The 17569-nt window shown below is 24.5% G+C and overlaps 1 non-coding gene and 1 pseudogene across 1 annotated transcript; both read right to left on the reverse strand.

Moving 5' to 3' along the window:
* LOC134325914 (zinc finger protein 208-like) overlaps nt 1-17569 on the reverse strand; it is a 202452-nt pseudogene that overhangs the window by 34746 nt on the left and 150137 nt on the right.
* Nucleotides 15771-15844, reverse strand: trnan-guu (transfer RNA asparagine (anticodon GUU)). The gene has a single exon. It is a non-coding gene; the product is annotated as a tRNA-Asn (tRNA).

The raw sequence follows: 17569 nt of genomic DNA on the forward strand, positions 1-17569 counted from the left end.
AAAATAATCAAATACATTTATAACATTATAAATAATAATATACATTTATAACATTATAAATAATCAAATACATTTATAACGTTATAAATAATAATATACATTTATAACATTTTAAATAATCAAATACATTTATAACTTTATAAATAATCAAATACATTTATAACATTATAAATCAAATACATTTATAACATTATAAATAATCAAATACATTTATAACATTTTTAAATAATAATATACATTTATAACATTATAAATAATCAAATACATTTATAACATTATAAATAATCAAATACATTTATAATATTATAAATAATCAAATACATTTATAATATTATAAATAATCAAATACATTTATAACATTATAAATAATCAAACACATTTATAACATTATAAATAATCAAATACAATTATAACATTATAAATAATCAAATACATTTATAACATTATAAATAATCAAACAAATTTATAACATTATAAATAATCAAATACATTCATAACATTATAAATAATCAAATACATTTATAACGTTACAAATAATAATATACATTTATAACATTATAAATAATCAAATACATTTATAACATTATAAATAATCAAATACATTTATAACGTTACAAATAATAATATACATTTATAACATTATAAATAATCAAATACATTTATAACATTATAAATAATCAAATACATGTATAACATTATAAATAATAATATACATTTATAACATTATAAATAATCAAATACATTTATAACGTTACAAATAATAATATACATTTATAACATTATAAATAATCAAATACATTTATAACATTATAAATAATCAAATACATTTATAACATTATAAATAATAATATACATTTATAACATTATAAATAATCAAATACATTTATAACATTTTAAATAATCAAATACATTTATAACATTATAAATAACCAAATACATTTATAACATTATAAATAATCAAATACATTTATAACATTTTAAATAATCAAATACATTTATAACATTATAAATAATCAAATCCATTTATAACATTATAAATAATCAAATACATTTATAACATTATAAATAATAATATACATTTATAACATTATAAATAATCAAATACATTTATAACATTTTAAATAATCAAATACATTTATAACATTATAAATAACCAAATACATTTATAACATTATAAATAATCAAATACATTTATAACATTATAAATAATCAAATACATTTATAACATTATAAATAATCAAATACATTTATAACATTATAAATAATCAAACACATTTATAACATTATAAATAATCGAATACATTTATAACATTATAAATAATCAAATACATTTATAACGTTACAAATAATAATATACATTTATAACATTATAAATAATCAAATATCTTTAAAACGTTATAATTAATAATATACATTTATAACATTATAAATAATGAAATACATTTATAACATTATAAATAATCAAACAAATTTATAACATTATAAATAATCAAATACATTCATAACATTATAAATAATCAAATACATTTATAACATTATAAATAATCATATACATTTATAACATTATAAATAATCAAATACATTAATAACATTATAAATAATAAATACATTTATAACGTTACAAATAATAATATACATTTATAACATTATAAATAATCAAAAACATTTATAACATTATAAATAATCAAATACATTTATAACGTTACAAATAATAATATACATTTATAACATTATAAATAATCAAATACATTTATAACATTATAAATAATCAAATACATGTATAACATTATAAATAATAATATACATTTATAACATTATAAATAATCAAATACATTTATAACGTTACAAATAATAATATACATTTATAACATTATAAATAATCAAATACATTTATAACATTATAAATAATCAAATACATTTATAACATTATAAATAATAATATACATTTATAACATTATAAATAATCAAATACATTTATAACATTATAAATAATCAAATACATTTATAACATTATAAATAATCAAATACATTTATAACATTATAAATAATAATATACATTTATAACATTATAAATAATCAAATACATTTATAACATTTTAAATAATCAAATACATTTATAACATTATAAATAACCAAATACATTTATAACATTATAAATAATCAAATACATTTATAACATTATAAATAATCAAATACATTTATAACATTATAAATAATCAAATACATTTATAACGTTACAAATAATAATATACATTTATAACATTATAAATAATCAAAAACATTTATAACATTATAAATAATCAAATACATTTATAACATTATAAATAATAATATACATTTATAACATTATAAATAATCAAATACATTTATAACATTTTAAATAATCAAATACATTTATAACATTATAAATAACCAAATACATTTATAACATTATAAATAATCAAATACATTTATAACATTATAAATAATCAAATACATTTATAACATTATAAATAAGCAAATACATTTATAACATTATAAATAATCAAATACATTTATAACATTATAAATAATCAAACACATTTATAACATTATAAATAATCGAATACATTTATAACATTATAAATAATCAAATACATTTATAACGTTACAAATAATAATATACATTTATAACATTATAAATAATCAAACACATTTATAACATTATAAATAATCAAATATCTTTAAAACGTTATAATTAATAATATACATTTATAACATTATAAATAATCAAATACATTTATAACATTATAAATAATCAAACACATTGATAACATTATAAATAATAATATACATTTATAACATTATAAATAATCAAACACATTGATAACATTATAAATAATCAAATACATTTATAACATTATAAATAATCAAATATCTTTATAACGTTATAAATAATAATATACATTTATAACATTATAAATAATCAAATACATTCATAACATTATAAATAATCAAATACATTTATAACATTATAAATAATCAAACACATTTATAACATTATAAATAATCAAATACATTTATAACATTATAAATAATCAAATACATTTATAACGTTACAAATAATAATATACAATTATAACATTATGAATAATGATATACATTTATAACATTATAAATAATCAAATACATTTATAACAATATAAATAATCAAATACATTTATAACATTATAAATAATTAAATACATTTATAACATTATAAATAATCAAATACATTTATAACATTATAAATAATAAAACACCTTCATAACATTATAAATAATCAAATACATTTATAACATTTTAAATAATCAAATACATTTATAACATTATAAATAACCAAATACATTTATAACATTATAAATAATCAAATACATTTATAACATTTTAAATAATCAAATACATTTATAACATTATAAATAATCAAATCCATTTATAACATTATAAATAATCAAATAAATTTATAACATTATAAATAATAATATACATTTATAACATTATAAATAATCAAATACATTTATAACATTTTAAATAATCAAATACATTTATAACATTATAAATAACCAAATACATTTATAACATTATAAATAATCAAATAAATTTATAACATTATAAATAATCAAATACATTTATAACATTATAAATAATCAAATACATTTATAACATTATAAATAATCAAACACATTTATAACATTATAAATAATCGAATACATTTATAACATTATAAATAATCAAATACATTTATAACGTTACAAATAATAATATACATTTATAACATTATAAATAATCAAATATCTTTAAAACGTTATAATTAATAATATACATTTATAACATTATAAATAATGAAATACATTTATAACATTATAAATAATCAAACAAATTTATAACATTATAAATAATCAAATACATTCATAACATTATAAATAATCAAATACATTTATAACATTATAAATAATCATATACATTTATAACATTATAAATAATCAAATACATTAATAACATTATAAATAATAAATACATTTATAACGTTACAAATAATAATATACATTTATAACATTATAAATAATCAAAAACATTTATAACATTATAAATAATCAAATACATTTATAACGTTACAAATAATAATATACATTTATAACATTATAAATAATCAAATACATTTATAACATTATAAATAATCAAATACATGTATAACATTATAAATAATAATATACATTTATAACATTATAAATAATCAAATACATTTATAACGTTACAAATAATAATATACATTTATAACATTATAAATAATCAAATACATTTATAACATTATAAATAATCAAATACATTTATAACATTATAAATAATAATATACATTTATAACATTATAAATAATCAAATACATTTATAACATTATAAATAATCAAATACATTTATAACATTATAAATAATCAAATACATTTATAACATTATAAATAATAATATACATTTATAACATTATAAATAATCAAATACATTTATAACATTTTAAATAATCAAATACATTTATAACATTATAAATAACCAAATACATTTATAACATTATAAATAATCAAATACATTTATAACATTATAAATAATCAAATACATTTATAACATTATAAATAATCAAATACATTTATAACGTTACAAATAATAATATACATTTATAACATTATAAATAATCAAAAACATTTATAACATTATAAATAATCAAATACATTTATAACATTATAAATAATAATATACATTTATAACATTATAAATAATCAAATACATTTATAACATTTTAAATAATCAAATACATTTATAACATTATAAATAACCAAATACATTTATAACATTATAAATAATCAAATACATTTATAACATTATAAATAATCAAATACATTTATAACATTATAAATAAGCAAATACATTTATAACATTATAAATAATCAAATACATTTATAACATTATAAATAATCAAACACATTTATAACATTATAAATAATCGAATACATTTATAACATTATAAATAATCAAATACATTTATAACGTTACAAATAATAATATACATTTATAACATTATAAATAATCAAACACATTTATAACATTATAAATAATCAAATATCTTTAAAACGTTATAATTAATAATATACATTTATAACATTATAAATAATCAAATACATTTATAACATTATAAATAATCAAACACATTGATAACATTATAAATAATAATATACATTTATAACATTATAAATAATCAAACACATTTATAACATTATAAATAATCAAATACATTTATAACATTATAAATAATCAAATATCTTTATAACGTTATAAATAATAATATACATTTATAACATTATAAATAATCAAATACATTCATAACATTATAAATAATCAAATACATTTATAACATTATAAATAATCAAACACATTTATAACATTATAAATAATCAAATACATTTATAACATTATAAATAATCAAATACATTTATAACGTTACAAATAATAATATACAATTATAACATTATGAATAATGATATACATTTATAACATTATAAATAATCAAATACATTTATAACAATATAAATAATCAAATACATTTATAACATTATAAATAATTAAATACATTTATAACATTATAAATAATCAAATACATTTATAACATTATAAATAATAAAACACCTTCATAACATTATAAATAATCAAATACATTTATAACATTATAAATAATCAAATACATTTATAACATTATAAATAATCAAATACATTTAAAACATTATAAATAATAAATAAATTTATAACATTATAAATAATAAATAAATTTATAACATTATAAATAATCAAATAAATTTATAACATTATAAATAATCAAATACATTTATAACGTTACAAATAATAATATACATTTATAACATTATAAATAATCAAATACATTTATAACATTATAAATAATCAAATACATTTATAACATTATAAATAATAATATACATTTATAACATTATAAATAACCAAATACATTTATAACATTATAAATAATCAAATACATTTATAACATTATAAATAATCAAATACATTTATAACATTATAAATAAGCAAATACATTCATAACATTATAAATAATCAAATACATTTATAACATTATAAATAATCAAACACATTTATAACATTATAAATAATCGAATACATTTATAACATTATAAATAATCAAATACATTTATAACGTTACAAATAATAATATACATTTATAACATTATAAATAATCAAACACATTTATAACATTATAAATAATCAAATATCTTTAAAACGTTATAATTAATAATATACATTTATAACATTATAAATAATCAAACACATTTATAACATTATAAATAATCAAATATCTTTATAACGTTATAAATAATAATATACATTTATAACATTATAAATAATCAAATACATTCATAACATTATAAATAATCAAATACATTTATGACATTATAAATAATCAAACACATTTATAACATTATAAATAATCAAATACATTTATAACATTATAAATAATCAAATACATTTATAACGTTACAAATAATAATATACAATTATAACATTATGAATAATGATATACATTTATAACATTATAAATAATCAAATACATTTATAACATTATAAATAATCAAATACATTTATAACATTATAAACAATTAAATACATTTATAACATTATAAATAATCAAATACATTTATAACATTATAAATAATCAAATACATTTATAACATTATAAATAATCAAATACATTTATAACATTATAAATAATAAATAAATTTATAACATTATAAATAATAAATAAATTTATAACATTATAAATAATCAAATAAATTTATAACATTATAAATAATCAAATACATTTATAACATTATAAATAATAAAACACCTTCATAACATTATAAATAATCAAATACATTTATAACATTATAAATAATCAAATACATTTATAACATTATAAATAATAAATAAATTTATAACATTATAAATAATCAAATAAATTTATAACATTATAAATAATCAAATACATTTATAACATTATAAATAATAATATACATTTATAACATTATAAATAATCAAATAAATTTATAACATTATAAATAATCAAATACATTTATAACATTATAAATAATAAATACATTTATAACATTATAAATAATCAAATACATTTATAACATTATAAATAATAAATACATTTATAACATTATAAATAATCAAATACATTTATAACATTATTAATAATCAAATACATTTATAACATTATAAATAATAAATACATTTATAACATTATAAATAATCAAATAAATTTATAACATTATAAATAATCAAATAAATTTATAACATTATAAATAATCAAATACATTTATAACATTATAAATAATCAAATACATTTATAACATTATAAATAATAAATACATTTATAACATTATAAATAATAATATACATTTATAACATTATAAATAATCAAATACATTTATAACATTATAAATAATCAAATACATTTATAACATTATAAATAATCAAATACATTTATAACATTATAAATAATAAATACATTTATAACATTATAAATAATCAAATACATTTATAACATTATAAATAATTAAATACATTTATAACATTATAAATAATCAAATACATTTATAACATTATAAAAAAATCTAATACATTTATAACATAAAAAATCAAATACATTTATAACATTATAAATAATCAAATACATTCATAACATTATAAATAATCAAATACATTTATAACATTATAAATAATCAAATACATTTATAACATTATAAATAATCAAATACATTTATAACATTATAATTAATAAAATATATTTATAACATTATAAATAATCCAAAACATTTATAACATTATAATTAATAAAATATATTTATAACATTATAAATAATCAAATACATTTATAACATTATAAATAATTAAATACATTTATAACATAAAAAATCAAATACATTTATAACATAAAAAATCAAATACATTTATAACATTATAAATAATCAAATACATTTATAACATTATAAATAATCAAATACATTTATAACATTATAAATAATCAAATACATTTATAACATTATAAATAATCCAAAACATTTATAACATTATAATTAATAAAATATATTTATAACATTATAAATAATCAAATACATTTATAACATTATAAATAATCAAATACATTTATAACAATATAAATAATCAAATACATTTATAACATTATAAATAATCCAAAACATTTATAACATTATAATTAATAAAATACATATATAACATTATAAATAATTAAATACATTTATAACATTATAAATAATAAAATACATTTATAACATTATAAATAATTAAATACATTTATAAAATTATAAATAATAAAATACATTTATAACATTATAAATAATAAATACATTTATAACATTATAAATAATAAATACATTTATAACATTATAAATAATCAAATACATTTATAACATTATAAATAATAAATACATTTATAACATTATAAATATCAAATACATTTATAACATTATAAATAATCAAATACATTTATAACATTATAAATAATAAATACATTTATAACATTATAAATAATAAATACATTTATAACATTATAAATAATCAAATACATTTATAACATTATAAATAATAAATACATTTATAACATTATAAATATCAAATACATTTATAACATTATAAATAATAAATACTGTTAGTAATTGTTAAACTGAGATCTGATGCTAAAGTCCTGTAACGTGATTCATCCTGCATTCATCATTTCCTGCTCACACTGATCTGCATGAGCACAATACAAGCTTTCACTGTATGATGCTTCATCCCAGGTTCCTCTGATTCTATTCCATCCAAATCTTATTTTACTCAAGATAAAAAATATCTTACTGAGTTCATCTTTATCTTCAGGTTCTTCCTTCTTCACAGGCTTCATCTGGAAACCTCCACACTGTTGGTCCTCTGGGGTGAGGTGTTCCTCAGAGGTGACGTGTTCCACAGGGATTAAAGATCCTTCACCTGAAATTCATCAATATGTGAAGAAGAACTCAACAACTGGAGGAAACTGAAGGTTGTGGGTTTAGTTACCACAAATAAATACTACTTAGATTTAATCCAGACTGGAAGTATCAGCACTTCTACACAGGACAGTACGGTACAGTACAGGTTCTAATCCCACTATCCACATTCTCTTATTATTTCTACTATACTAACCACACTGTACTGCACTAACATGGCAAATTGCTCCACATTTACTTACAGAAGTAACTTCCATCTTCTTCCTCCTCCTTTTTTATTAGTTTCTCTTGGAATCCTTCATTTTGTAGATCTATTGGGGTGACGTGTCCCTCTTCTGCTGACTGCATTATTAAAAGATCTGACAGGCAGACGGACAGATAGACAAATGTACTTTATTCCCTATTAAAGAGAAATCCAGGAATACTCTTTCAGATTGTTTAACTGTTTATTTTTAATGCTGTGAGGCTGTAAACAGAGTGAAAATGTTGAAACTATTGTGGGACTGAGCAGCATCAGACAGAAAAGACTTCTAATAGAACTTTTTGGGTTGGTTTCACAGACAGGGATTAAGCCTAGTCCTAGACTACACAGCATTTTGAATGGAGATTCTCTATTTAAAGCTAAATGTAGTCCTGGACTATAAGCCTTAATCCCTGTCTGGGAAACAACCCTTTGAGTTTGGTGGAAGTGGTTTTGTGTCCCAAAGTGAAATGATGAAGTCTGATGTTCTTTACATCTAGTTTCTCATCCACTCCCAATAACAGTGCTGTACTAATACTTTTAACTTTTACTATAAACCTGTAAAACAACCTGTAAACAAAGCTACAAGAACTCGCTGTTTCTATCAAACATTAAAAACTGTAAACAAAGCTGAAAATGTGACGCGTTTATATCAAAATGTTAGATTTAATAATGAATAAACTCTGAATCCGTTACAATCCACTGATTCATCGGTTCAATGAATCGGTTCATCAGTACTGAATCATGTGTGATGCTAACAGTTAGCGGAGCAGCTAAAAGTTTGTGTGTTTAAATAAAACTGGAGTTAAAGCTCCTCAAATCCTCACAGTGATGTTTTATTATGAACTCTAGTTTTATTATTAATTAGAATGTGGTTATAATTAAATATAAGGGTTATAATTAAATACATATTTTACTTACAGATGAGGCTCTACAGTACAAACACAGCAGCTTCTTGTTCTTCTTATGATGTTTAATGGCGGTTGGCAGAACAACTTAAGACGCACCAGCGTCACCAACTGGACTGGAGTTGAACAGCAGCTTAGCAGTAAAACATCTACATTAGCCCTGTATCTCTCAGCTACAGTGTTGGGGGGAACGAACCGATTCTATTGAACGACTCTATTGAAATGAACTAAAAGAACCGAGTCGCTCCTCTAGTATAGAGACAAATAATTAAGGAATAAACTTGTTTAATGATGTGAAATCTGATTGGTTCATGGCGCGCATGTTTTAAAGCTAAGCAGGGTCGGTCCTGGTTAGTACTTGGATGGGAGACCGACTGGGAATACCAGGTGCTGGAAGCTTTTATCCACACACACCCACCTTCACTCCAAACCTCCTGTTACACACTGACCCAGCGGCTTTTTCTTCATCAAAGCTAATGTCCAAGGCAGTTAAACAGAGTTATTATTATTTATTTATTGTAATATGTACATTATAATTTCCTGTAGTAGGAGCAGGACGGGTAAATGTAGCATCTCTCCTATAAAATATTTCTTTAAATGAAAAGGCATGTGAAACAGTTGCAGGATGAGACATAAAAAGTAGATGTGTGTGTATTATTTAAAACTAAACTGAATGATAATTGGTTACCTTCAACTAACTGTGCAGCATGTGTTCCTGATTTACATTCAGTGTTAACAAGTAAAGAAGGATCCACCGTGACCCTGACCAGGTGCTAAAAAAAAAAAAAAAAAAAACGTATTGTAGCAGGATGGGGTTTTGTGTTGATTTGATCTAAATTGCTCTCCAGCTGAGGATGATTTTTAGGTACCTTTAAATTGCTGGGCGGTCCTTTCCCATGCTATAAGTATGGGCATTGGTTGACTACCTGTGGTGCACTTCGTGTCTCCCGGTGAATCGCTTCTTAACGATTAAAAGCCATGTGGGCTTGTGTTTGTAGTACCGGTGCTATGTTGCGGGTTCTCTCTGCGTTTCTGTTGGCGTGTTTCGCCGCCAGTCGAGTGGAAATAGCGGCTACATTACACTACTGTGACTACGGTAGCTGTTGTGCCTGCTGGTCTGTACTCTGACTTTCACTGCGCTGAAAACTGCATTGCTGTATCCTGGTCTTTTAGCCTGGATCATGCTGGTTCGGTTCCAGTTTCCTGCGTGCTGCTGTTTTGCCTGAGAGACTGTTTTGCCGGCAATAGTGTTCTGCTGGAACTACTGTTTCGTCTGAGTCGTATTTTGAGTTATTGTTTTGTATAAATACATTTTGTTTATATGATTGTTTTCATTTATTTTAATTTATGGTTTATTGTATTGGAGAATTATTTGTTTTCTTTCTTTTCCTCTGGTTGAACAGGAGCTTTGGGCCAAAGCAGGAGGCAGACAGACTTTGGTGGTGGAACCTTTTCACTTGCCCTGCAGTCTAGAGCACGTTGGGTGTTATTGAGGTGTGCGGTGTGATCACGTGTGGTGTGTAGTGTAGGAGATTTCTTTACTTCCATATTTTCCGCTGCCGTGGTAAGCCCTCAGCCCTGTTCCTTCTGCCTCAGTTTTGTTCATAAATTGTAAATGGACCCATAGAGTATTAAATGTGATGTGGCTAATCATTTTATACTAATTGTGTCTGTTTTAGAATGTGGCTTGTCATGTGGAGAATTTTGTAAACAATTGTTAATAAAATTAACTAAGTATTGGAAGTACATCTCTGGTCTCCAAGTGTGTTCGAACCTGGGTGTCTTTCTTTCTGGGCCTTAAGTGCCCGTTATATAAATATTCCTAGGGGTGAAATTCCCCTAGGTGGCGTTGTCGAGCAACTTTAACCTAAACTTTAACTAAACCACACCACGTCCAAATGACCACTCTGTCACATAAGCATTTATAAAGGTCATATCACGTTTATTAGGTGAAATAAAGCCAGAATTAAAGACGGCAGAATAACAGGGTGGTATAGCCTGAGGTAAACCTTAGCCAGTCATGTGACCCATGTGTACCATCCAATGAAACGTCTGTGTCTCTGTGGTGCAATCGGTTAGCGTGTTCGGCTGTTAACTGAAAGGTTGGTGGTTCGAGCTCACCCAGGCCTTTTATTGCACAACCTGCCTGTTGATCAAATGGATATGAGACACAACAACAACGTGTAGTCCCACAGAATAGTGGAAATAAGTAACTGAAAACATCCAGTAAACAGCAGTCCTACAAGCACAAATATTCACTAAGTTGAGACCGGCTGTCCAAAGTGGAAGAACGTTCTTTTGGTTTCAGTAGCTGTTAAATGAAGATACTCACCCAATGTGGGGCTCGAACCCACAACCCTGAGATTAAGAGTCTCATGCACTACCAACTGAGCTAGTCGGGCTCAAACAGCAGGTCAGAACAGACAGCTCATTGGTCAGAGCATCAGAGAGATGTAGGTTTAATTCATTAACATCACAACCAGATAAAGAACTAATTCACAGTTTACAAACAAACACAATTCAGAATAAGTAACAGAAACAGACACAGACTTACTGTCACTGTATTGTATTATAGTGTTAAATTGTAGTGTATTTTAATGAGATTATGCTTTAATGCTGTATTTTCTTAAATGTATTTAATCCAGCACAATGGTTAAACTGCACAACCCAACAAGTTAAAATAACCCATCATGTGTTCTGTCCAATATTTACAGTGCTGGTTGCCAAATAACACATTTTCACCTGCATTCGGCCTTTTCTTTCCCGTATACCAAAAAGAGTCGCCATTGCAGGTCTACAACACATTACAAGAACACTTGAGACACTTTATTTTTGCTTTCTTTATCTTGCCGGTGTCACGTTGTATTGAAACTAAAATAAATAAATAAAAACTTAAAATTTAATCATCTTAACACATATTACAAACTAATCAAGCTCATCAAATTTCTGACATTGTTCACGTAAACAAAAATCTCAAGTGGAAGCACAAGGTGATTCATTTATTTATAGACGGTGCTGTTTATGGTTTTACACTTGAAAACAAGAACAGTTAAAAAATAACAACAAACACAACAACAACAATTTAATAATAAAGTCACAAATCTGTAGATGGGTAGATGGAAGTTAACATGTAATCTAAGGTGACTCTTAAGTTTATTCGCTGCTGTTGGCTTATAAAGTTTTACTGAACAAACTGGCTCGTATTTTGGCACTGATATACCTTCCTGAATGGTGATCTGCTTGGTCGACACAACTAGCACAAGTAATCGTGGTCTACACCCCACAAGCGCTCTGTTGTACTTGCACATGCGCTGAACGCTACCATCCTGAAACTGCTAAAGTTTCTAAACCTTGGAACTCACACCGGCTCCCAAATGAAACTTGCCATTTGCTGAGTAAATAAAGCCAAAAAGTTAATAATTAGTCATTTAAGAGCAAGTTGGCTGTTAGATGTCGCTGTAAACAATGATTTGCGATTATATTTTGGGATGGAGCAGTCACATGTGGAACACTATAACACTACTAGTGGTATTATGATATTCAAGCTGGATGAATGGATGGAAATTAACATGTCATTTAAGGTGACTCTAAACTAGCACAAGCAATTGTGATGCTCTGTTGTACTGCACATGCGCTGAATGCTACCATCCTGAAACTGCTAATGTTTCTCAATCTTGGACCTCACACCGGGCCCCAAATAAAAGCAGTAAGGTCCCACCAAGATTTGAACTCAGAGCCCAGAGTGCTAACCATTACACCATGGAACCCTGACACCACAAAAACTAAACGTAATGATTTACCATTTGCTGAGTAAATATTCAACTTCAGACTTTACTTTTACATCTCAAGTGATTTAAACTTATGTGATTGATATAATTGACTGAAATCAATTGACAAAACTGAGGTAATTTAGAAGTTTTAAACACTAAATAAAAGTAATTTTAGTTAAACATTGCCACCCAAGTATCAAAATCACAACAAAACGTTCCACTGTTGGAAAATTCAGGACGCAGTTGGCCCATCCCTCCATGTCGCTCTGAAGCAGATGATTTGATGTTTGTGCACCTGTTCAGCAGATCACAAGTCACTAATGATCACACAGAAGTCACTTGATTTTAATACTGTGTGTTTTTGAAATGAGATCCAACAAGCTCATGGTAAGGTGTCCAAATAATTTTGGCCACATAGTGTATCATTATTATTGCTGAGGAGTTATGTGTGTCTACATCACTTCACGTATCTATGCATGTCTAACATACGTATCTATTATATTAATATTCATAAGCATACACACACACAATACACACACATGCTTCCACATTCACATGTTTTTGCTGTATGTGTTATGTAGATAATTATTTAGGTGATTTGATGTATTTTTGACATTTCATTATTATTTAAGTGAAGCTTTTTACAAGTTTAGAGGTTTTGTGTTTTGCTTCACTGTATGTATGGTGCATCATTAAACTGTTATACATTATTTATTCTATTTTGTATTAGATGAGATGGTTTGTCTCTGTATTGACCTGCGATTAATTTTTAAATGACAGCTAACGATAGTGATCTGACTCTTTTAAGTATTTTGTATAACATATAAAATGTTGACTTCATCAAAAAGAATCGATTCCTTCAGCTTCTAACGGCTCATTGCTGAGTACTATCAACTTAGTGAATCGACTCAAACTGAACTGCGTCTTTCTGCACATGAGGAAGAAATCTATGTAGAGATCTCAAATAACATGAACCTGAAGGTATGAACTTACATTGTAGAAAAGAAGAACAAGCCAGTAGCAGCAGTGTGCACATTAAACCATTTACAGAAGGGCAATTAAGTTTGGCAGATTGAAATAATGGCATGTTTCTGACCTGAATGAGAGGGGCATTAAAAAGATCTCACACTTGTCAGAGACAACGTTTGAAGTCCAGGTCAATAGGACCTGCTAGTTAGAAAAGGATTACTTGCTTGTTAGTTTATGTCCAAAAGTGGGTGTGGCCCGTACAGGGATCAAACCCATGACCTTGGCATTATTAGCACCACACTCTAAACAACTGAGCTAACCAGCCAGTTCATCAATGCTCTTTAGATCTTTGTACATAAATCTACACTGTCCCCATTTAAGCAGCTGAAACAGACTTTCTTAATACACATCTAATAGGTTTTGTGGGTTCTTATATGTGTGAACTACAGTATCTAAACTATATATTTCTTAAAGTTCTTGACTGAGCTAAATGCCGCCAACCAGTGACTGGAGCAGATACGACTCAGGTCCTGCACACAGTAAGTAGTGCTGATACACAGTACCAGTCTGCACACCAGAGGGGCTCCAAACCTCAAGTTTTCACTCATTAAATCATGTTTGTGAACTTTGTGGAATGATTGTAGGATTTGTACGTGTTGAGCTACTGTTAATATTTTTCCCCAATTGAACTAAACCTGAATTGATGTTTTAACTGTTCATTAAGATTTCACTAAGAGTTATTGCCATCAAGCAAAGCATATGTAAAGCATATTTCTATATGAGATAATATACACTGAGGTTTAATCGTCTGATCATCAGACATGGTTGTGCAATAAAAGGCACTCGTCCCTGGGTGGGCTCGAACCACCAACCTTTCGGTTAACAGCCGAACGCGCTAACCGATTGCGCCACAGAGACACATGCACAGCTGTATACACAACAGTATAATACTGTAACAGGCATGGTGGCTAACACCATAGAGTTACATTTGGTCAGTTCCCATGGTCTCCCTTAGGGGGCAATAGAGAGGGAATTACCCATGTTTTCTTTTGTGAAAAGAAGTAGACACAGCATTTTCCTGATGGAAGCAAAAGCGGTTTGCTACTTGGTGTGCTGCTTTGCATTTTTCATCTTTTTGAAGATTTAAAGACTCCTTTCCTAGGAAACTTTGATGTTTTATGCCTAGATGTAAGTACAGTAATCCCTCCTCGATCGCGGGGGTTGTGTTCCAGAACCCTCCGCGAAAGGTGAAAATCCGCGAAGTAAAAACCATGTGTTTATATGGTTATTTTTATAACCCGATTCCATCGGGTTTAGCATTTAGCATCTTGTCATTAAAACCAATGGATTGAGGTAGCACAGCATGCTAACATCAATATAATATCTCCCTTCATGTACCGATAACGGTTACATTTCCTGACAAGCCCGAACTTGCAAATAAAAACACTCGGTACAAGTTTATACAAGTTAAAAATCAGTAATATTTTATTTACGTTTGAAAAGAACTCCATTCGTTTGTCCGCACAGTCAGCCATGTTTATTTTTCTGTGAGAGAAGAGCGCCTGACCCGCAATGAATTCTGGGATTGCCTTGATCACTAAGGCAGCGTCGGATGCTCACTCATTCTTGAGTGAAAATAACGTTGAAATGTTAAGAAGTGAGGATATTAAGGCATCTAGGATTTGGAACAGCCTCCTAATCGGGAGCGTGCACAGGATGACATAAAATGCGTCTATGTAGAGAGCTCACTAGCTTTTCAAACACACCCCTTGTCTGCAGAAATCCACAAACCAGCGAAGAATCCGTGATTTATATTTAGACATGCTTGCAAATAAAATCCGCGATAGAGTGAAGCCGCAAAAGTCGAAGCGCGATATAGCGAGGGATTACTGTACTGCAAACTGTGTTTTGATTATCATTATTCTTGGGATAATTTCTCTTTTTGGAAATATTATGGAAGGTAGATGCTAATGCTATATGCTAATTTCCTTTGTATATTTTCATTGCTAATGCATTAATATTACTACTTCTGTAGAAAAGGAGTTTGTTCGGGAATCAACTACACATTATTAACTGATGGATTTTGAAAAAGGACATTCAACTTTAATAAGGACTAACTAAGGGTATGGATAAGGACTGCATTATACGGAATAACTCTGATTCAGTTGAAGTGGACGTATAAGCTTTGAACCCTACAAAGTCTACTTTGGTCAACTTTTTTTGCATTTATTTTGCATCATCTTGGGAAGAAGATATTTGTAAATATTTGGTTTATGGTGGATATATGACTTTATCTTTACTGTCTTGTTTTGTTTTCAATGCATTATTACAGTTTTTGTTCAGCAAAAAAAGTTGACCAAAGTAGACTTTGTTTATATTTTGATAATTTTTTTTTTTTTTTTTTTTTTTTTTTTTTTTTTTTAAGTAATTTGTTTATTTGCACGTTGTAATAAAAAGTAATTTTAAAAATAAAATCTCTCTCTCTATACAGGCTCACTGTGGAGGCAAATTGGTGGTTAAGTGGGCGGGTCTAAACTGCTGTAGGCTGAATGAGCAGAGATAAACTGATGAAGGCTGAATGAATGTACCACAATACAGTATAGTTTAGATAGTTCACACATATAAGAACCCACAAAACCTCTT

This window comes from Trichomycterus rosablanca, chromosome 14, assembly GCF_030014385.1.
Source record: "Trichomycterus rosablanca isolate fTriRos1 chromosome 14, fTriRos1.hap1, whole genome shotgun sequence".
In the NCBI taxonomy this organism is placed as follows: Eukaryota; Metazoa; Chordata; class Actinopteri; order Siluriformes; family Trichomycteridae; genus Trichomycterus; species Trichomycterus rosablanca.